Source organism: Cervus canadensis, chromosome X, assembly GCF_019320065.1.
Source record: "Cervus canadensis isolate Bull #8, Minnesota chromosome X, ASM1932006v1, whole genome shotgun sequence".
NCBI classification, from domain to species: Eukaryota; Metazoa; Chordata; class Mammalia; order Artiodactyla; family Cervidae; genus Cervus; species Cervus canadensis.
This window is the reverse complement of record NC_057419.1, coordinates 15,766,060-15,790,293: the sequence shown is the minus strand read 5'-3', so window position 1 is coordinate 15,790,293 and position 24,234 is coordinate 15,766,060. Positions and strand designations below refer to the sequence as shown.

The following is a 24,234-nucleotide window of genomic DNA, read 5'->3' as shown; positions in this document are numbered from 1 at the left end:
CAGCTATGATGGTTCAACCCCAAGGGGTGGTATGTTTTTGAAAGTGATAACGAAGAGGTCTCAATGTCAACAGTAACATAATCTTCCCACGATTTATGTCACAAGTCAGCAAATGAAAAGGAAAGCGTTAGTCAACATTTATAGGTAAGTGTTGGAGATTTTCACCAGCTAGTTAGTATTACACTCTTTTTTAAACAAATATCATATGATATCATTTACAAGTAGAATCTAAAAAAAATGATACAAATGAACTTATTTACAAAACAGAAACAGACTCACAGACTTAGAAAACAAACTTATGGTTATCAGAGGGAAAAGGTGAGATGGTTGGATGGTATCACTGACTCGATGGACACGAGTTTGAGCAAGTTCTGGGAGTTAGTGATAGACAGGGAAGCCTGGCAGGCTATAGTCCATGGGGTCGCAAAGAGTCAGACATGACTGAATGACTGAACTGAACTGAACTGAAGAGTATTTGAAAACTCCCACAACTTCAATGATGATGTTCCATTACATGGAAGTGATATTTTTATTCCAAATAACCGATACGTTACATTTAAACAATTTACTTTCCGTTAATTAATTCAGTAACCCATCTATTCAACAGGTAGGTAAATAAGCTTCGGGCTAACACTGGGGAAAATTCCACTGTACAGATTTCAAGGACTCAATTCAAAGAGCTGTTTAAAAGAATTGCCAAAAATTGAAGGTTTCTTTTCTTTACTGACATTTTAAGGATCTGAGTGAATGTTCAGCTGCTGTGATTACCTCTGCAAATTAATCACAATCTGTAAGAAGATCATGTAACCCTAAAAGGTCACCTTATACACTTCCTGTATATAAAAGAAGTGAAAGTGAAATCACTCAGTCATGTCCAACTCTTTGCGACCCTCCTCTGTCCAGAGGAATCTCCAAGAAAGAATACTGGAGTGGGTTGCCATTTCCTTCTCCAGGAGATCTTTCTGACCCAGGGATTGAACCCTGGTCTCCTGCATTGCAGGTAGACTCTTTACCATCTGAGCTACCAGGGAGTCATATAAAAGAAGGGAAGGCAAATATGAGAATGCTGGGGACCAAGGTCACATGATTAGGTTTATCGCATGGCATCATACGTTTAAAACAGAGCTTGCCAGAAAATATTGGAAATTAGAGGGATGTTACTTTGGATTCAGCAATTCTTTGCTATGTAACTCTCAAAATAAATGAATCTCTTGCTCTGTTCATAAGGACTGTATAGGAAATGGAAGTGTGCATGAAGTTATCATAATATAGATCTTAAATAAAGTTAAATGAAGGATGCCTGAAGTTATAATGTTGTAACTTTAAAGACACTCTTTGAAAGAATAACACATAAAGAACACGGGTATGACTTTCTACAAGGTGGGCGATTTTGGCCTATGTGGAATTTGTATTCTCTCTTTAGATGTAAAAATTCCTCTCTATAATCCTATAAACAAAGGAGGTTCACTTTCTTGGCTCATGCAGATATATTTCTTCTTCCAAAGCCTTCTCTCAGCATAATCTACAAAGCCCTTTGAGCAGTTTTTAAATAGAGTAAAGCATCTTCAAGTATTTTTGCATATAATTTGTCATACTATGAAACAAATACATTTGCAAATGTATTCTATTATTTGGGGAGTCAATGGTCAATGTGCTTTTACTTGTATATTTTCTTGGTAAATTTTCTTATTAAAACTCATACACCGAGGGAGGGGACATACATATACCTAGGGTTGATTCATGTTGATACATGGCAAAAACCAACACAATACTGTAAAGCAATTATCTTCCAATTAAAAATAAATAATTAAAAAAAAACAAAAAAAAACTACTCATACACTCCCAAGAGCCTCTGCAGTATTTAAGTGTTACTTGAGTTTAGTCTGCAGGGAACACAAGAGTACAGAAAAGAACAAGAACACTTCAGGCCATGCCTTCACTACAAATAGCAATATCCCCAGGCAGTTTATAATCTCTATTCCTGAAAAAGGAGGACTGCAGCATTTCTGAGGGATTTGTATTACCATACAGCTCAGTGGCATCATTTACAGGTACAGCCACAGTAGCTGTGAATTAATGGTAACTGTGGTCCAAATTCTTAAGCACGCTGTAACAAGTTATATGCTATTACTAATAAAATGAAAGTGAAAGTCACTCAGTCATGTCCGACTCTTTGTGACCCCATGGACTGCAGCCCACCAGACTCCTCCATCCATGGGATTCTCCAGGCAAGAATACTGGAGTGGGTTGCCATTTCCTTCTCCAGGGGATCTTTCTGATCCAGGGATCAAACCCAGGTCTCCTACAGGCACATTCTTCACCGTCTGAGCCACTGCTGCTGCTGCTAAGTCACTTCAGTCGTGTCCGACTCTGCGGCCCCATAGACGGCAGCCCACCAGGCTCCCCCATCCCTGGGATTCTCCAGGCAAGAACACTGGAGTGGGTTGCTATTTCCTTCTTCAATGCATGAAAGTGAAAAGTGAAAGTGAAGTCGCTCAGTCATGCCCGACTCTTAGCAACCCCATGGACTGCAGCCTACCAGGCTCCTCCGTCCATGGGATTTTCCAGGCAAGAGTACTGGAGTGGGGTGCCATTGCCTTCTCTGGTCTGAGCCACTAGAGAAGCCCAATAAAATGAAGGAAGGGTGAAGAATGAAGTTGAATTGAAATGGTATAACTGATAGAGGAACATTTAATTTTCACAGACGGTTATAGTTTATCCTATTCTCAGTACCCTGTAATTTATATGTATTTATAAAATATAGATTTTAATTCTAATACTAAGAATCTACCACTAATAGTATTTCATACAATAATCGTTTTTACTATCCTTTAATTCTAAAATTAAAATTCTAAAAAGGGCTTCTGTGGTGGCTCAGACAGTAAAGTGTCTGCCTGCAATGCGGGAGACCTGGGTTGGGAAGATCCCCTGGAAAAGAAAATGACAACCCACTCCAGTACTCTTGCCTGGAAAATTCCATGGACAGAGGAGACTTGTAGGCTACAGTCCATGGGGTCGCAAAAAGTCGGACATGACTGAGCAACTTCACTTCAATTCTAAAACAGAAAAATATATTTATGTAACATATTAAGATATAATAAGCATAAAGCATACTTGTACCTTATAAATATAACTTAAAGGGAAAAAAATGGAGTATGGGCTTCCCTGGAGGTTAACCGTGCAATGCAGGACACATGGGTTCAACCTCTCGTCTAGGAAGATTCCACATGATGCCAAGCAACTAAGCCTAGCGTGCCACAACTGCTGGAGCCTGTGAGCCCTAGAGCCTGTGCTCCACAGAAAGAGAAGTCACCAGAATCAGAAGCCCCTGGACCGCAACTAGAGAGTACACCCAGTTCTCCACAACTAGGGAAAGCGATGCACAGCAGCAAAGACCCAGCACAGCCAAAAGTGAGTAAAATAAAAATGAGTAAATATTTTTAATGGAGTATGATAAATAATAAATTGTTTTTACCATATAAGTATGATTCAAATTTTAAAAACCAACTTCATTTTCTCTTGCCTGCTTTAAAGTTCTTTAAATGCCTTAAAACCTCGACTATTAGAGAATTAAGAGAAACAAGTCAGAACAGAAAGTCAAGTCAATTTCTCAGTAAAATTTTCTATGCACGTACAGATGTAACTCATTTTATAAAGATATTTTAATATCTGTTTGATTGTATATCTGTTAAAATAATCATGATAATCAGCATAAGTGATAAAAAATCAATACAAAGTAAAACAAAAACCACGCAGATGAAGTCTTTTCATTTTGTGTGTTCAATTCATATTTTAAAGCACTGAGTATAAGCTACTTAAGAAACAAGGGCTGTTATATTTCTCCATGAAGCACTAATCTTCCACCATAATGTGGAAAAAATTTGAAGAGATTAGTAGTTAGCAGCAGTGCCCAGATGGGCAGCCAAACCTGGGAAATAGGCCCATTTGGGTGTGAGAATTTTACCTGGGAGACATGAACACACCTATACTAGATTATGACATATTTCTGCACCTTTAAAAAAACAAAAACAAATGAGATACTACTATACACATACTAGAATGGCTAAATTAAAAATAAGGTCGGAACTTGGACCCAGTTTGATTCCTGGTCAGGGAACTAGATCCAGATCTTGCACCACAACTAAAACCTGGCACAGCAATATAAATAAATAAGTAAATATGGCTTCTCTGGTGGCTCAAAGGGTAAAGAATCAGCCTGCAATGCAAGAGACCTGGGTTTGATCCCACGGCTGGGAAGATCCCCTGCAGAAGGAAATGGCAACCCCCCCCCCCCAGTGTTCTTGCCTGGAGAATCCCATGGACAGAGGAGCCTGGCAGACTACAGTCCATGGGGTTGCAAAGAGTCAGACACTATTCAGTGACTAAACCACCACAACCACGGACAGACACAACAACTTGGATGAACCTCTAGAGAATTATGCTGAGTGAAACAAAAGCCAATCTTATATATGATTATATTTATATAATATTCTTGAAAGGTCAAAATTATAGAGATGGAGAACAGATTATTGGTTGCCAGAGGTTAAAGATGGGGGATGAGGTGGAGGAAGAGCGCATAGGACTTCCTTGCATATTGTTTTGTAATTTCCTATGGCTCTAGAATTATTTTAAAACAGAATTATTTTAAAACTATCTTTCCATATCAACAGAGCCCTGGGAAACAAGAGCATTCAAAAACCACGTTCACAGTTGTAGGGTTGATCAGTGTTAGAGTCTCAGCTCTAATTTGTGGTAATTCTAGGCACCATGCCCTGTAAAATACATTCTTTTCCATTTCTACCTTTTATATTTACTATTCCACTCAGTATTTCACTTTTGTTTTCAGGATATAACTACATAAACAGGAGTGTTAGTGTTTCATTTCTGAGATAGTTTTAAATATAAGATGTATAATACACAAAAGAATCTAACCACTGTTAAGAATAGAAAAGATGAGGAAGAAAAGCTTTCTCAGGTGATGCTATGTGACAAAGATTTTCCTCAACCAAACTTTAGTCAGGCTTCTCTGAGCCCTCCTCTTGACTAAGCCTCAACCTTGACCTCTGTCCTAGCTGGGGCTGTACATCACAAGTGTTAGCAAGAATTCTGTGCTAAGTCCGTCTAGAGGTAATCCCCCACCCTTGAGACCAGATCACCGTGGCCTGTCTTCAGTAAGAACCCTGTTAAGTTGGTTTAGCAAGAATTCCCCTACCCTTGATGTCCTCTCTTAGTTACCTTTCCATCCACTGATCCCTCTGCTCTGTTCATTGGCTATGAATTCCCAGTCGTCTCTGCTGTATTCAGAGTTGAATTCCAATTTCCCTCCCCTACAGCTATTGCAATAGTCCTGAATAAAATCTTCCTTACTGTTTTAACAAATGTCAGAGTAATTTTTTTTAATCTATGAAAACTAATGATGATTGATCACGTTCATCAATGCAATTTGGTATTATTTCAGCATATTAGGAAAGTCTGTCCTACAATGGAATATTTTTCAGCAACAAATGAGTTTTCTCACACTTTACAGGGGTATTTTTATATATGTATGCACACACAGAGGTAGATACTTGCCTGAAGAGATGCCTTGAGAGCATTATTACATCCATATAACCCACTACCCTACTGCATGTACATGCATCTACATATGCATGTCTCTGTGTGGCTAGGTACGTATCCATTCCATGGCTAAACCAGTGGAAATGTCCATAAAACTAATACTTCTCTGAAACCCTCAGTTTGTTTCCACCAAAAGAGAAAGTAACCAAATGTTTCTTAAATGCCCAATATACAACAAATAGAGACTGTAAGTGCTTTATACTTCATTTTTTATATATCATTTTTCATTTAGTTATTACATAAACCCCAGGAGATGGTAATAGCATTGCCATTTTATATGTAAGGAAACTTGGGAGGCTTAAGCCATCAGCCCAAGGTCACAGAGCTAGGAAGTGGTTCATCAGGGGCCTCCCCAAAGGATCTCTGATACTGTGCTTCCCAATCTGCTGCCTGGAGTGATTCTCTCAACGACTTTATCGCTGTCAAAATGTCAAACACCACTGTACTGGACCTGGCATTTTCTTTTTCTTTTTTTTTCTCCCTAAATAAAGATCCCTTTGTTCCAAGGAAGTCTTAACCGGAAGCCCAAGATTCTGGGAGAGGAGAAAAGCAGAACACATCCAAGATCTTCTTACTGGAAAAGCAGGAAACTAGAGGATGGTTCTTGCTCTTGTACCTCTTCCCTCTTCCAGCTCTAGGTAGTTCTGCAGAACTCTTAGGGCTCTGAGAAGCAAAGATCCAGATACTTCATTGGACTATCATTGGGAAAAAAATTTCCAGGGCTCCCTTGAGTTTTGCACATCTTAGGAGCAAAGGCGCTGCTGCTGGCTTTTGTTCCAGATGATCTTTTCAACATCTTTTATCTAATGACCCTGGGACATAGAGATCATGTCTGCTCCCAGAGCAATGGGCAGGCATGTGCTTCCTATCAATCACAAGAAATCCAGAGATCCTCAGCTCAGTAGCCCCATCTGGGAGGCAATTCTTCTGTGCACAGGACATCCATCTGGGGTCCTCTGTCCTTTTCTGGGAAACTTGGGGGGCAAGGAGAAAGGACGTGAACACGATGCTCATGCCACTTGCTGTGCTGTGAGTAGTAAGTCCTCTGTCTCTGATCCAGGAGTCTCATGTTTTCTGCCAACAACCAAGAAACAGTGGCAGGCTAAGTTGCTGGTGGGCAAGTGCGATAAAGTCTCAGACTCCACAATTCTTGACAACCAACATTCTTTAACTTTAGTTAACACACACTTGGGACTTCCCTGGTAGTCCAGTGACTAAGATACCACACTCCTGATGCAGAGGGCCCAGGTTTGATCCCTGGTCATGGAACTAGATCCCACAAGCCACAACTAAGTGTTTGCGTCTGCAACTAAAGATCCCGCATGCCACAATGAAGACCCAGCATAGCCATATAAATAAATAATAAATATTTTTTTCAAAACTACACACACACATATAGTACTTACTGACTCTGTATCAGGTGCTATTCTAAGTGGTAAATGAATAGTAACTCAATCTTTACAACAAACTTATAGGTATTATGATTATTGCTTGTATTTTAATTCTATTTTACAGGGCAGTAACTACAATCACACATGATTGAATAATAGGACCATTTCCATAAAGTGATAAAGACTTTTTCTCCATATTTCTAAGCACTAAATAATCTTCCGTACTAAATGAAAAAACATACACTGAAACCTCAGACCAGCACAAAAATTCTCTCATTGGTCTAAATCACAAAGCCCCAGTCTTCAAAACGGGTGATACAGAACGACACTGTGCAGAAATATTAAAATCATTCTTATCAGTGACGCATCTTGACATTTAGCAATCTGACAGGAAAAGTGGAGACTATTTCCTTAAAGACTTTCCAGGATCTTAAGTATTGCAAGTGGAAGCTCTCATTTCCTTGGAAAATGGTCACAATTCCAACAAACTGAGTACTAACGACAGACGCATCCTCCCCAAAGCAGACCCTCAGTAGCAAGCTTTCCACATGTTGGAGGTTATCTCTGCTTTACAAAGTTCAGCCTCTTGACAGTCGCTGGCTACAGAGTGGAAGAGGAAGTGACCAACTGGCCTAGAAATCCAGACTCTCGCATGAATGTTTGCTGTGAACCAGCCCCACTTCCATTCATAGAAAATCATCAGAATTAGCTACATGACTACAGGATCCCCTTTTGGTTTATTTCGAACATACTTGGGGAAAGTCAACAAGCTAGATCTCCTTGGTGAATGATGATAAAGGTATGTAGCCTGAAAAATGAACATCAAAAGCAATCTGAAGTGGAAGACGTGAACAGACATTGCACAAGAAATGCAAATAGTGCTGAAGTATATGCCAAGATGCTCAACATCACTCAGAAGAGAAATGTACACAGCATGACCTCTTTTCTGGTAGCAAATAGACAAAGATGCCCAAGGTGGACGATGCACTGTCCTGAGGAGGCCCTGAGGAAGCACTCGCATACCCCGAGTAGGCAACTTCACTGACTGATCAAAATTAGAAACTGCAATGTAGCCTTTGACCCAGAAATTCCATTTCTAGGGATTTACAATACAGGTACATCTGTCCCACACAAACAGACCAATGCTCGAGGTTTTTCTGTTTTTACGGCAAAAGACCGGACATACAAAGACTGGCAAAAGGCTGGAATCTACAAAATGGTACTGATGAACCCATCTGCAGGGCAGGAATAGAGACACAGATGTAGAGAACGGACCTGTAGACACAGCATGGAAGGAGAAGGTGGGACCAACTAAGACAGTAGCACCGACATAAATATACTACCATGTGTGAAATAGATAGCTAGTGGGAAGTTGCTGTTAACACAGGAAAGTCAGTTTGCTGCTCTGCCACAACCTAGAGGGGTAGGATGGCGGGGTGGGTGGGGTGGGTAGGAAGGAGGCTCAAGAGGGAGGGGTTATATGCATTCTTATGGCTGATTCACACTGTTCTACAGCGGAAACCAACACAACACTGTAGAACAATTGTGTGTGTGTGTGTGTGTGTGTGTGTGTGTGTGTGTGTGTGTGTGAGCTGAGTCATGCCTGACTCTTTGCGACCCTGTGGACTGTAACCCACCAGGTTCCTCGGTCCACGTAATTTCCCAGGCAAGAATACTGGAGCAGGTTGCCTCCATTTCCTCCTCCAGGGATCTTCCCACCTCAGGGATCGAACCCACGTCTCTTGCATCTCCTGCATTGGCAGACGGGTTCTTTACCGCTAGTGCCACTTGGGAATTATACTCCGATCAAAAATAAATTAAAAAAAAAAAGATTGGACACAACCAATGTGACCAGTAGGGAAGAATGAAATAAATTATGGTATGCTGTCACTGCAGAATGCTATGTGGTTGTTGAAGCTCTTTGTCCACTGTTATGAAAACATCTCCAGGATAAATTACAAAGCAGAAAAAAATAGGGTGTACATAGGCTATACAGAAGGCACTGTTTCTGTAAGATGAGGGAAATATTTGTATCTGCCTGTGATAATAACAAAAAAATGCTGGGAGTATGCCATCCACACCTAGAAATGAGTATCACCATAGGAGCTGCAGAGTCTATTTCACATTTTAGGTAGCTTATAAGTGACAGTGTTTGTATACCAATTAGGGGTTCCAGAAATCTTCTGAAGAAGTTTTTCTTCAAGATGCTTGTATTCAAATTAGCTTAAGGACCAGTTGAGGAAAAGAATCCTCTGCGTTGACTGTTTCAATCAACTTCTAAAGCGCCCTGGGATCACAGTTAGGGCTTGTGCCTGTCCCAATTACTTTCATACTGTTTCTTTAAATGATCCATAGCTAATCAGCAATTTACCTGGTTAAAATTCAGTGGGTTTGGGAATGCTTTGAAGGGGACGCTCCCTTCTTAGGTTTTCTGCTTTCAGATACCGGATTTGCAAAGGAGCTAACAACAAAGGGATTTCATTAGAAAACAAGAGCAAATGGTCGATTTTTCAAGAGGAACCACGGATACATATTCTTGCGGGCTTTTGCCTGATTACATTTGTTAATAAGGAATGCCAAAACGTGCGCACCAAAAACCGTTCAAGGTCTTTTGGTAGCAAATTATACTTGTAAATTCGATGTCAATGGATCAGTGGAAGAACTCACACTCTTTGAAGATTTGAATTCATAAATGTATGAAAGAATTAAACGGTTCTTTCCCCTCGTGATACAAAGTATTAAATGGCAAGGGGGAAATGTGTTTGAAATCAACTGAGGAAATAATTCATTTCGAAAATTATTCAATAAAAATGTTAAATAGGAAAAATATGTCAGGCCAGTTTTGACTGGATGAAGAAAGGAGAAATATGCAATGGACAAACTTAAAGATGATGGGCTGAGAAGTACCCCATCAACCTCCCTGTCTTATTTAATTTTTTTGTTATTCAACTCTGGCACAGTAATCTGAACCATCCCCATAAGACAAAGAAAGGAACCCTACTTGGCCTCTTAGAGCCTTCAAGAGGGCAGTTGTGGCTCCGATCAAGGAGAAATTCATGTCTTTGAAGACTGCATCCTAGATTGTTTTGTTAATACATAAAATCCTCTCTCTTAAGCGTGCAGGAGACTCATTTCAAAAGGAAAAGGCAAGTCAATGAGGATTAGTTTGGCTTCTTGGAGGTCAGAACTAAATACACAAGCGAATAAAATGATGCTGAAATAAACAAGAACGTGCAATTGCTCATCCACAGGGATGATGTAACGAATCCTGACATAATTTCCAAGCAGAAAAGCAAAACTAGGTCAAAGCACGTTGGCCTAACATAATAAGCATTTTTGCTCCCAGAATCTTACCATGTAGGCTGTGTCTGCAGGCATTAATGTCTTCTGTTATCAATGTTCGGGCTGTCACAAACTATTCACGTCTTATCACTCTTTGTTAGTTAAACCAAAACAATGTAGTTTACATGTGAACTATTCAATTCTGACAGCTGAAATGTTAGAAAGGGGAACTGTTCAAAATATTCAGAAAGTGTCTCCTCCAGGCTAAGAAGCATTAAGCAATAAATATTCATTATTGAATAGTCTACTATCATGTTTTTCTCTACTCAGAAAGTCATACTCCTCTCCATCAATTATTATAACTTGGTTTCCTTCTTTAGCTCACAGCCATACGCAAAGGGCTGCCTCATCACTATTTCTTTAGAAATCTGCTTGAAACACTGACCAATGAAAAAACCGAGTCACTTACTGAATAGACAATTTTTCTATTCCACTTTCCCCACAGGTTGATTGAAACAACGCACACTTTCTTCTCCCTTCTAATTGTTCCCATTTCACTTTCCTAAACTATTTCCACAAAGCTCAGCTGACTCATTTGTTAAAAAAAAAAGAACAAGGACTCATCTCACTCCTTAAACCTTCTTTGGAAACATAATCCACCCAGTTGTTCCTCTCTGACATTTTCATGCGTATCGAAAATCAGAGCCAAGATTATATAGACAAAATAGCACAAAACTAAATATAAGACTACTGGGGGACTCTGGTGGTCCAGGGGTTAAGACTCTGCACTTCCAGTGTAGGGGACACAGGTTCTATCCCTGGTCTAGGAACAAAGACCCTGCATGCCCTGTAGCATGGTCAAAAAAAGAAAAACACAGAACAAGACTACCTGGATTTTTTGGATAGTATTTTCTCCTAAAAGTGATATAATCTTTGCTGATTCTTGACTCATTATAAACCATCAACCTATTAGCCAATTTGTTGGAACTTACTAGCTCATTAAATTAGCACATGATCCCAAAGCATCCAAATTAGAAGGCATGTGGTACAGTCAATAGAGAATAAGATGGGGAATCTAGGAGACATCCGTTCTAAATGTAAACTTTGCTCCCTCATAGAACGTAATGCATTCCTCTGTGCTAACACTTTACCCCACAAATGCTAAACTTTTAATCAGCACTTTTTGTCTGAATTCCTAACACAGCTCCTATAGGAGACTTGATCCTGTGTAGACTTCTAATATTGGGTGATGTCTTTCATTTACATTTCGCCTTTTCTGGCCATTCATCTAACTACTGGGAACTCAGCAGGGTACTCAACGAATTCCATTTGTCAAACAGCTCCTTTCCTCCTAATTGTTTAGGGAAGATCACTTCAAAATACATACAACTGAAGGCACACCTCAAAACTGGATAGATAACAGATAACACAGTCTACCATATGGACCCTTTGAAAATGTATTAGTCCTGTTGTCTCCATAAACCACTCAACCTCTCAGAAATTTCTATTTCATCATTTTAACCATAACTCTCAGATAGTCTGTCACACCAGAAACAGTGAAAATGCTGTGTCCAGCATATGACTTGAGTTTCACTGCAGAAAATGTGGCCGCCATATGCATGGGATAAAGTGGAAGGCTTCAGAGTCCTTCCAGAAATAGGCTCTCAGTTGCTGAGTGACCTTGGACATGCCACTCACCTAGCAAAATAAACCCACTGCACATGGACCAAACGCTAAAATTTCAGCAGGCTTGGCTCAATGAGAGCAAGCAGCAGATTCCGTCTTTGTTTTTAGGCTTTGAGCTGTTGGAGGACGTGTCCCCTTTCTTAATCACTTCTGTAGCCCCATCATGGAGTACATAAGACAAGCTACCTGCCACACTCTGAGTTGTGGCCTCACCCAGAACACAACCGAGAGGACTAGATGGTTAAGCAATGGCAAACTATTTTCATTTTTCTCTGATGGCAGTCTATTCAGTTCATGCTGTTCCCCCAACCTTTCTAATGCCCTTTCTTTCTCATACTCTGTTGATCTTAAAGAGCATTTTTCACTTTCTTTCCTGTCAAAATTCATCCAGGATGCACCTGAAAAATATTGATTATTTTTAAAGTTTTATTTTTTATTGAAGTATAGTTGATTTACAATGTTGTCTTAGTATCAGCCGTACAGCCAAATGAATCATACACACACACACACGTATCACTATTTTTTTTTTGAGGTAATGCTCAAAATCCTTCAAGCTAGGCTTCAGCGGTGCATGAACCAAGAACTTCCAGATGTACAAGCTGGATTTAGAAAAGGCAGAGGAACCAGAAATCAAATTGCTAACATCCGTTGGATCATAGAAAAAGCAAGGGAATTCCAGAAAAACATCTACATCTGCTGCACTGACTAAAGCCTTTGACTGTGTAGATCACAAATTGTGGAAAGTTCTTCAAGAGATGGGAATACCAGACCACCTTACTGGCCTCCTGAGAAATCTGTATGCAGGTCAAGAAGCAACAGTTAGAACAGGATGTGGAACAACGGACTGGGACTGGAACAAAACTGGGAAAGGAGTATGTCAAGGCTGTATACTGTCACCCTGCTTATTTAACTTATATGCAGAGTATATCATGTGAAATGCCAGGCTGGATAAAGCACAAGCTAGAATCAAGGTTGCTGGGAGAAATATCAATAACCTCAGATATGCAGATGACACCACTCTAATAGCAGAAAGCAAAGAGGAACTAAAGAGCTTCTTGATGCAAGTGAGAGAGGACAGTAAAAAAGCTGGTTTAACACTTAACATTTAAAAAACTAAGATCATGGCATCTGGTCCCATCACTTCATGGCAAATAGATGGGGAAACAGTGGAAACAGTGACAAATTTTATTTTCTTGAGCTCCAAAATCACTGCAGATGGTGACTGCAGCTATGAAATTAAAAGACACTTGCTCCCAGGAAGAAAAGCTATAATGAACCTAGAAAGCGTATTAAAAAGCAGAGACATCATTTTGCCAACAAAGGTCCATATAGTTCAAGCTATGGTTTTCCCAGTAGTCATGTATGGATGTAAGAGTTGGCCCATAGAAGGCTGAGTTCCAGAAAATTGATACTTTCGAATTGTGGTGCTGGAGAAGATTCTTGAATATCCCTTGGACTTCAAGGAGATCAAACCAGTCAATCCTAAAGGAAATCAACCCTGAATGTTCATTGAAGGGACTCAGCTGAAACTGAAGCTCCACTACTTTGCCTACCTGATGCAAAGAGCTGACTCACTGGAAAAGATTCTGATGCTGGGAAAGACTGAAGGCAGGAGGAGAAGGGGACGACAGAAGAGGAGATGGTTGGGTGGCATCACCGACTCAATGGACCTGAGTTTGAGCAAACTCCAGGAGACGGTGAAAGACAGGGAAGCCTGGTGTGCTGCAGTCTATGAGGTCGCAAAGAGTCAGACATGCCTCAGTGACTAAACAACTATTTTTTTCAGATTCTTTTCCCTTATAGGTTATCTCAAAATATTGAGTATAGTTCCCTGTGTTATACAGTAGGGCCTTGCTGATTATCTATTTTATATATAGTCGTGTGTATATATTCATTCCAAACTCCTAATTCATCCCCTCCTTTTCTCTTTTGTAACTAACTGTAATTTTGCTTTCTATGTCTGTGGGCCTATTTTAGCTTTGTATATAATTTTAAGATTCCACAATGTAAGCAATATCATGATGTTTCTTTGTCTGTCTGGCTGACTTCACTTAATAGGACAATCCCTAGGTTCATCCATGTTGCTGCAAATGGCAAAAAATATTTATGGATTCTTATTGTGTGTCAGGCACTGTGCTTGGACTTGAGCTTTCAAGGTAATGAACAACTTACTGACCAGAGATGTATGAATACATCTATTGTTACCCAAACATTATTGACTTGAGATGTTTCAACATTCACTTACAAAACAAATCACCAGCCGCAGGCATTAGCTCCTGCAAAAAATCTCCTGGTCAATAATGTGTTAAGAGGTATTTTAACTCATGCTCTTGACTAACTCAGTCCCAAGATAGGCAGACAAAGGAATAACTGGAAATAAATATACCATTTCCAACACTTGTGTGGATAAGAGGAAGTTGCAGCTATATCCTTTCCATTTACTCTGATCCAAGTAGACAGTGCTCAGCGTACAAAGCTGTACTTACAAACAACAAACCCAGAAATGACATCACTCCCCTTACTTGGCCCCCTAGGTGTCACTCACAAAGACCCCAGGGAGTCCAGAAACTCAGGCAGGATGCTGGGAAAAGAACTAGTGAAGAGGTCTGACCCCTGGGCACACACACCAGCAAGTCCTGTCTGCCCAAGGTATGACCCTGCCCACAAACATTGTCCCTGAAAGGGCATTTGTGATTTCTGCAGCTCCAGGCTCTAGCACCTGCTATGTCCCCAATTAAAGATTCATCCAGAAAAAAAAAAAAAGATTCATCCTGGGGGTTAAAAGGCAAAGAGTCATGAGTTTTAGCACATTCACATCGCTTTTCTCCCAACATCTGGTCAAGACCATTGTCTAGAGGAAACAAGAATGTGGTTTGGAGGGGAGGGAGGGGAGGGAGGGAAGATGAAGCAATGATGGAAGCTCGGTTGATTGGGTATTAGGATATGTCTGGGAGAGATATCCCAGTGCAACCCAGAGGATACCAGAAACATGGAAAAAGGTGAAAACTAGTGCAAACTTTTCCTACCTCAGGTATTTTAAGATTGGCCTATTAGCGAAAGTATACAACCCCTTCTCTATGTTCCATCCTATGCAACGTGGAGGTGTGCCCGCAAAATGCAGAACTCCATCTGTCATTAGTCAGACTGGTTATTTCTTAAAATAGTGTTTTAGTCCCAATTAGGCACGATTTCTCACTGGAAAGTGTTCTGGATTTCAAACAACGAACTCTGAGAATATCTCGCCTTCCTAGATTTGGAGGACCACCACCTATGAGTTATTTTTCCCTATTGAGAAAAATGAATTAAATGACTGTTTGCTAATTAGCATACATTTATTTAAACTAGGAATTCATACATTCCCACAAATGGATACATGGGTAAAAATTAAATCTCACAATTACAAATCCTTTCTCAAGCTTTCTCAGTTCAGTAAAGTTTTGGCCACCATCAATTTATTAAGTGGATTCTTAATCATATAAATATAGTTATTAATGAGCAGGCATTTTACCCATGCATAACTTACACTGTGCTATTGGTATAATAAAGTAGACATAAAATTAAAAGCTCTTTGAGTGCAGGGACTGTATCAAAATCATGTTTGCAACCCAAAAGTGGCCTGGCATATAATAATCATTTATTGTTGTTGTCGTTGTTGTTAGTCACTAAGTTGTGTTTGACTGTTTCTTGACCCCATGGACTATAGCCCACTGGGCTCCTGCGTCCATTGGATTTTCTGGGCAAGAATACTGGAGTGGTTGGCCATGCCCTCCTCCAGGGGATCTTTCCGACCCAGGGATGGGACCCAAGTCTCCTGCATTGGCAGGTGGATTCTTTACCGCTGAGTCTCCAGGGAATCATTTAGGGTAGTTTTACTGAATGAACTAAATGAATATACTAATTCTGTAAGTACTCAGTAAATGTCCTTGAATAATATAAGAAATGAAGGAGAATCTGTATATTGTTTCTCCTTTTTGTACTATTTCGTCATAGATAGTGGAGAAGGAAATGGCAACCCACTCCAGGATTCTTGTCTGGGAAATCTCATGGACAGAGGAGTCTGGTGGGCTACAGTCCATGGGGTTGCAAAAGAGTCAAACACAACTTAGCAATTAAACAACAAAATCATAAATATTTGACTATATATGAAAATCTACTGCTAATGACCAGCACCTCTTCCTTTTTGTTGTTTTTGTTGCTCTTTTTCCCGAGAACTTCTCTTTTATAGCACAAAGCACATAAGTTATTAAAGTTTTGTGGTTTTTCTTTGTTTTACAGTCAGGTCCTCCCTTAGCATTATTTTTTTCCAGTGCCTCAAATTTTCTGACCTCTTTAACATCACATGATCTTCTGTAGGCATTAACTTTCCTGCTCATGTCAATGAAATATCTTTCCCTGGAGGGAAAAAAGTTCATGTGGATCCAGAAGAGTCCCTAATGTTTTGTCCTTCCATTTAAAGAAATTTCTATGCCGCTTCATAAAACGAGGCAAACAATCTTCTACAACAAAACCTCGGAGATGGGTTTCATGTGAAATAAAAGGAGTTGATAATGAGCCAAAAAGCATCGTGTTGATAAACTGTCCCGTATCTTAATGGAGATTAGCTTCCTATTTGACCTGGCTTTTGGAGCCCTTTCTTTAATCACGGTGTATTTGATATTCTCTTCCTTGAATGAACTCAGTTTCATCTATGGCTTTGGTCATAAGATTAAAGAATCACTAACTAACTGTTCCAAAAAAGCTGAGCAATTCTCTCTGACTGATCCCAGTTCCCAGTAGCGGCGTCCAGCACTTGGCCTTCCACCATAGACACTTCAAGCCTGACATCTGCAGGTGGATAACTGAAATGCACACCGCCCAAACAGCTTTGGGTATTTCTTTTTAAAATTCCACCAAGCTCTGAAAATTCATACTATGTAAAACAGGAAAACTGATATTAATACTTTGGACTTCCCTTTCATTTTATTAGTAGCTTTTTGAAAATAGCAACCACTTGATTAAAAAAGTATTTAAATTACATCGGCAACATACACTGGTTGCAGTTAGCCAGTCATTCTTTTTGCCTATTGAGAAAAATCTAAATGGTTTGGATGAACTGTGATCCCTAAATCACGAAGGTTAAAAAAAAAAAATGCCCTGATCGGTCCCACCTTTTTCTAATCAAACAAATTACTCTTTGTCCAGTGACCAAATCCCCCTCTTTCACCAATGCACAGCCCAGGTTGCCATGGCTACCTTGGATGTCTATTTACCACACAAGGGATCAAAGCCAGGAGACATCCACATACACACTTAGCCTTAAAACTTGCTGGAATGTCTGAGGATAACATGCAAGTACCAATTAAAGGATTTGCTCACAGCCTATGCGGTCCCTAGTCAAGCTAACTACAAGCACAGGTCCTAACGAATGGCAAGGAAAAGCCAACTAGAAAAAACTATTTCAACACAACCAATAAAGATCTTTAATCTGACAACAAGCCACAATTATAAAATTCCCTGCCAAGGAGAGACAGTAGGGAATAAATGAAGATTCTAAGGTGTGTTGAAGATACTGGACCTCCAAATCATGTGCAATAACTTAAAAACCCTACCGTATCTGGTGAAAGGACCATGTCTCAGATACAGACTTTAAATTCTGGTTAGTTTCAGTATCTGTCTAGGTGATGTCATAAAAACTGCCTGATCTCAATGTTGGGACAAATGAGAACAGAAATGCCTTTTACACTTTTATCGACTTGACTTTCAAATGAAGGAAACCATGAAACACACTTGGGACAATATATGCTGGTTATAGAATAAGAAAAGGGAAGCTGTAAGAGAGTTGCCTTTAATCCCTCCACTCACTGGCCATTCTGAGCTGAGCCTGTGCAAGCTGTCTGTCTTTCCAGCTGGGTAGCATTCATTTCAGGCTTGTACCTACTTTGCCCTGTATCTCTCTACTTCACCTTTCTCTGCCTTCACCTCACCATTTTTTTCAATGAGGATCAAATTGCCATCTCATTCTCTCCTGGGGATATGGCAGAGAATAAATAGATCGTGTTTATAAAGGACTCTCTAATCCTCAAAGGAAAGACTAATACAAAGACATTCATTATTAAACCAGATGTCCTTGGGCATTTTAATTCGAATCTGAAGAATGCAAAACTGATCAAACTGAGTCACAACTTCCTTGTAATAGCACTATCCCAGCCATGCAAGAATTTAGCAGCTGCTTAAAGCGCTGGTTAATACCTCATTCTTTCCCTTCATGCTACAGGCAACTGCAATGATTTCAGTCCATGAGAAATAGAGTGAGCACCCACTTTCCTTGGAGTGTTTCCTAAAACCATCACGTATTAAAAACCCAAAATACATCTGGTAGGCAATGTTGTCTGAAGAACCTGATTTTTCCCCCTAGCTTGAGAGACAATTATTTGGTCTTCTCATCTGCAGGGACAATGGGTGGTGTGCCATTTGAGGAGGGCATCTGCAGTTGTGGGAATGCCACAGGCAAACCTGTTGTTTTTGGCTGGGCTGCTTGAACAGGTGGCCGTGCCTTTCTTTTTGCCTGGGAACACAGCAAATTCCTGCTCAAGGAAGTTTCAGAAGTTTCCCATTTATGATCAGTGGGCAGAGAAAGGTTGGCACACGCTTTAAAAATGACTTCCTGATAGAGGCAAATCAGGTTCACCCTTTCCTTTTGGCCCAACTCAGCGTGACCTTAGGAATCCTCAAAGAACACTATCCCTCTGCACCGGTTCTTTTTCCTCCCACCTGGCAGAAGGCAAAAGCCCTCTGAATCTCATGGCCAGTCAGGCAGCTTTCTAATTCTGCTGGCCATTTCTGGCTACCCGCTGTGGCTAGTCAGGGGCGGGGGTCTCTTGGCTGCCACGCTATTGTTCAGAGTCTGTGCAGCCCTAGGGATGGATCACTCCTTGGGGGAAGAGATTGGATTTCATTGCTGAGCTGGTGACACATGGATCTCTTTGATAGTTAACCCTGCAAGCCCAACTGGAGCTGTTGGGCTGAGATGACAAATTCACGGGTGGGTGCGAGTCACCCCACCTGGACACAAGTTTCCCCTGAAGAGAAACTCAAATCAAGTTGGGCTTAATCCAAGCCAGTAACTCCACCATCTCACTCCCCTCCACATTCCTGTTGCAGAACAACGTGTCACATTTCCAAGTCGCTGGAACTGCCTAGATTCTTCCGAAGAGCCCTGACTCCATCCCCCACTTCTCTCCCTGTCTGTCATCCCACCCCTAGTCCACCCTCTTTTCAAGTACCAAACAGGCCAAAAAATTACTGGACATACAGTTATGGGATGAAAAGCTGCCCATTCATTAAATGACTGAGTTACTCCATGTGTACCCTTAAAACTTCACAACTGGGCTGAAGTCCAATTTATGCGAATGCCACAAGGAGCAAGGCATGGGAAAACCTGTGCCAAGCTTCGGACAGCATGCCTCTGGCATCCACAGGGAGTGCCTCCATTCCAGAGGAATTGTGTGGGAACAGGGATTCTGAAAAGTAAGCTCAGATACCAAGAGGACAGGTGGCTCTGCAACGGATCAAATGACTTCTTTGTTCCAGCCCAGGACCTTTGTCAAAAATGTTTTGCGTTCCTTTTTCCTTTGCTTAAATCCTTTCCATTTACGCTTCTTGCTTCTTTCCCTCATCCCATCGGGACTGCTCAACAGAAACAGAAGGGGGGTCAAGCCGTGAGTTTGCAGAACTTGAAACTGATCAACGGCCCCAGTCTCCAGCAAGAGGAAGAGCAATTCACTGGAAACACACAAGTGCTTGCTAGTGTAAGCCTGCTTTTCTGCACTCACTGCCACTTGCCAAGCAAGCACACTTGCTTAGTGAGCAGGCAAAGAGGCAAGAAGGCAGAGGGTCTTTTCAAAACCTGACCCTCTGCTTCACTGTCCCAGACTACAGGAAAGGGAAAGTTCTAACCCCCTCACTCCAGCCCCGAAACAGAAAGTTTGCTCCTTATGCAACTCAACTTACCCCAAAGCGTGCAGGGTGGTGAGTGCCCAACCCACTTAGAAGAAAAAAGTGCAGAGTTTTCCTGGTGGTAACATGGATGCTAACTTTTCCCACCCACGTTTACTTAGAGCTGGCAAAGTCAATATCACCCCTCTTGGAGTTCTCTGCCCTTGCCAGCCTACTAGCATGTTTTTCCAGTTTCTCTGCCCCTTAAATGAGTACAGATCTTGATATTGAAATACTGACATAAGACTCTTTTATAACTTTGGTTGAGTTATAAATCACACCCTTTTCTTGGCTTTGTACACTCACTTTTTGCTTTTCTTACAAGCAGAGCTATAAACCTCGACTTAGGCTGATAAGAAATTTTATCATCATGCCCCGCAGCCACGGAAGAAGCTGCTGGTTTAGAATTCTTTTCAAAGACTCATGGAAGTAATCTCCAAGCCCTTTCTCAGCTCACTACTCTCAGGGCTGTCCTCTCCTGTCCAGAAGCAATAATAGTTTCACAACTGCTAGAACAGAAAAACACAATTTTCCTGGAAGGACTGTCTGTGCTCATTTCGGGCTGGTGCCACCTTCTCAGCCATAAACACAGTAAGCGCTCAGGATGGGGAGCCAAAACGAGATAAGAGGCCCGCTTCAATTCTTTTTCAGGATATTCCGTTGTCTTTATTCTCACCCAAAGCACAGAAAAGAGGCTCAGAGCTTCAGATAGATCCCGAACAATACCTTCCAGCCACCGCAAACTGGAAGTGATCTACATGTTCTACGAACCGCGTTTAAGCCTTTTACAATGACTGCCTGACGTCGCCAATCCCCATTAAAGGCAGAAGTGGGGGGAACCTCAGGAGATCTGCTTCATGGGTTACTTTAGGAAAAGGCAGTCCCGTTCTTCCGCCAAATGGATCCATTCGGCCAGGCATCTGCTCATCCGGCCAGCCCTCCGGAGTCACATCCCAGGGGTCCCACGTTGCGCCCTCCCTCTCCACCCGCCCCTGCAGCCCCCTGAGCTCACCTGCCTCATGTTTAGAGTTCCATCACCCATCCAGCAGGGAGCGAGCCGCCTGGAAGCCCACGCCGCGGTCTTCCGAGGGGAAACACCAAAGCCAGCAGAAGCCCGCAAGACAAAAGCAACTCAGCGAGTTCCCCAGGCAGCTGAGAACACGTTTTCTTCCCCTTTTTTCTTTGATCTGTTGCTACACGCACTCTGCCCAAGACAACGTCAAGTTTCTCAAGCTTCGCTTCCCAGCCTATGAAAAGTCGGGCGCAGGGAAGCGGGGACCGCCTGGCTCTTATTTCAAATCGGGTCTCAGAGACGTCGTAGGTGGCTGGCGGGGGCCCCGGAGGAGCTTCGCCAATCAGGAGAAGGGGGTGGGCCCTGGGAGCCGGAGGGGCTGCCTCCGCGAGGATTAGAGAGCTTTCAGGATTTCAATGACTGGAAGCAGCTGGAAACAGCCTCCCCAGCTCCCGGAGTAAAAGATGCGTTCTATTCTTATCTCACAGCTCCGGCTCGCCTCAAAGCTTAACTAGCTTAAGGCCTGGCCTTTTAAGAGCTCCCTAAAAGCACGCAAGCATTTGAGAGGGACAAAACGACTGCAAGCAGAAAAGTGCCACACGCAGGACCCAGGCGGATTTCGAAAAGGGTATCTCGCACCGAACACTGGGGAGGGAACCTAATTGTTACTCAGAACACCTGAACCGAAATCAGCACTCGGGGTTGGGGGGAGGATGTCATCCACCTCGCTTCCATATAGATGAACTGTGCATCTGTCTAAGAGACGGGTCTTAATGGGAACGAGTATGCAAGTCTGCTGAAACACGGCAAATGAACGAGAATCTTTACCCAATAAGGGCCCAAGGCACAATTTTAAATAAAACTGTTATTAGAAAAATAGGCACTGAGGTTTGGTTAAGAAGAAAAAAAAATTTAAAGACGTGTGTCTACCTTTCCCTCAAGTTCACCTTACCTACAAGGTTGATCTGGTGAACTTATTCAAAGAGACAAGCTGGACAGAATCTCAATAAGAGAGCTGGCTTCTTACACACTTAAACCCTGAAGTTTTAAGTTTGTAATTTAAACTTAAATTCTTTGAAAAAGAATGTCCAAAGTTTGCTTTCTGTATTTTCTATAAACAGGAACGCGTTTCACTTCTTAAGCAATATGGTCTCAAGGTCACTCTGTCTTTTGGATGGCCAAAAAAAAAAAAAAAAAAAAACAGCACACGCTGAGCAAAGCTTTTTCCCAAAGAAGTGGCAAAAATTTTGTGAGAATAATTCAATAAAGAAAAAAAATTGGTATCAGAGGGAAGAAAAAAAAAAAAAACCTTAGCAAATCAATGAATGAGCAGCTTCCAGTGTATCATCTGTATGGATTCAGTAGTTGTCAGCTCTGTCCAGTTCCAAGAAAACGTGGTGGCCCCATATCTGGACATGGAGGTCCATAACCCCATTCCAGCCCCCCATCTTAGCAAGGTAAGGAACCACCCAGTGACACAACTAGACTTCAGTCCTCTTCATGTATTTACTACAGAGCCCTTGATTATGACTTAGACCAGGGTTTCTGAGCCTCAACCCTATTGACATTTGGGGTCAGATCATTCTCCTTTGGGGGGCACTGTGCTGTGCCCTGGGGGATGTCAAGCAGTGTCTCTGGCCTCAGACTACCAGATACAAGGAACCCTTCCACAGTCATGACAATCAGCAATGTCTCCAGGCAACACCAAGGGAGAAATCATGCCCAGTGGAGAATCACGGATGGACTGGCTTTGAAATACTCGTTTTCAAAAACAAAACAAAACAAAACAAAAATACTGGTTCTCCAACTTAACTGTCCAAGGAAACTTCTGGGGACATTGTGAAAAATGCCAGTCCCTGGGACTGTGAGTCCAAGGGAATCTAATCAATAGGTTTGAGGAGGAGCCTGGGAATCTGCATTTTATCCCAGTGCAGAGGACTCTGATTCACTTCAAAAAACTACTGTACCTGTTCCTGCCCTAGGTGTACCCTGAGCCCCAGGACACAGGAAAGTACCCAGGGCCGCTGCTGTTAAATATCACCAGAGTGAAGTCCCAAGGCGTATCTATTTATCACCTTCAACAGAAGCTTCTCACGACTGCATTTGCCTTCTGCTGTCATCACCTCTGAGGAAAATATGAGCTGGGATTTCCTCTCACAGGCTCTGTGCCCTGTCAAAGTTTCATCCATCTTTCCTCTCCTTTGGCCCATTCCTACTGCATCCTACAAGGTCAGAATGTCACCACTATTTTGTGGCTTCCCCAAATGTCCCAACACAAAGTAATCCCTTCTCTTCACTCTGTAGTTTATAGACACTCAGTGGTGTGCTGGTAAATGTTTAACAAGCAGCTCTTAAAAAAAAAAAAGCAGCCAAGATTTGTCGTCATTGTTGTTGTTTACTCGCTGAGTTGTGTGCTCTTTGCGACCCCATGGACTGTAGCCAACCAGGCTCCTCTGTCCATGGGATACTCCAGGCAAGAATATTGGAGTGGGTTGCCATTTCCTTCTCTAGGGATCTTCCCGACCCAGGGATCGAACCCACGTCTCCTGCCTTGCAGGCATATTCTTTACCGTCTGAGCCACCAGGGAACAGGCTTACACCCAGATTTTTTTTTTCTTTAAAATCCTAAAGTAAGTCATGGTGCACATATGTCTGATCTAAAATTTAGCTTTGAAAGGAGATAGCCTATATGTTCACAAATTAGAATTTATAATTATGTTGTATTTTTACTCTGTGGGATAGCACCATTTTCCACCTTGTCTGAATCCTTTGCCAATTTTTGTAGTGTAAATGTTCCCTCCTTTTTCAAAGTAAGGACCCTAAACACAGAGGTTGGAGGCGATACACTGAGCCAGGAGACGGTAAGCACCAGCTTGAGCAAACCATGCTACATCTCTGCTGTTTCACTTCCATGTGGCACTGTAATCATATCTTCATCTGTCTGTCTCTTCTACCAAACTAGAAAACTCTCAAGAGCAAGAATGATGTCCTATTCATCTTTGTAACCCCAGACACTTTCACTGTACCCACGCACCAACAGCACAGGAGGAAGTCAACCAATGTGTGTGGAAAGGGAATGAAATGCTTTCCTGAGCTATGGACATCAATGGGACTGCAGCCCTGCCACATTACTAAAGGGAAAAGAATCTCTTGGCAAATTAAACTATTACAGTTACTTTTCTTTTACTGTAATTCAAAATCTGTCCTGCACTTACAAAAACAATAAGCATAATACCATCTTTTTAATTTATTTTTTGGTCATACCAGGTGGCT

The 24,234-nt window shown here is 41.6% G+C and overlaps 1 protein-coding gene across 6 annotated transcripts in view; it reads right to left on the bottom strand.

Moving 5' to 3' along the window:
- Window positions 1–24,234, bottom strand: part of MID1 (midline 1) — a 401,161-nt gene that overhangs the window by 169,659 nt on the left and 207,268 nt on the right. Inside the window, exon 1 of one of the 6 annotated variants that reach the window (XM_043458380.1) lies at window positions 20,962–21,629. The exons of the other annotated variants lie outside the window; for them this stretch is intronic. The gene's annotated coding sequence lies outside the window, so the exon portion shown is untranslated. Of the gene's footprint in view, window positions 1–20,961; window positions 21,630–24,234 lie in introns of those variants that run through there. 6 annotated transcript variants of the gene reach the window in all.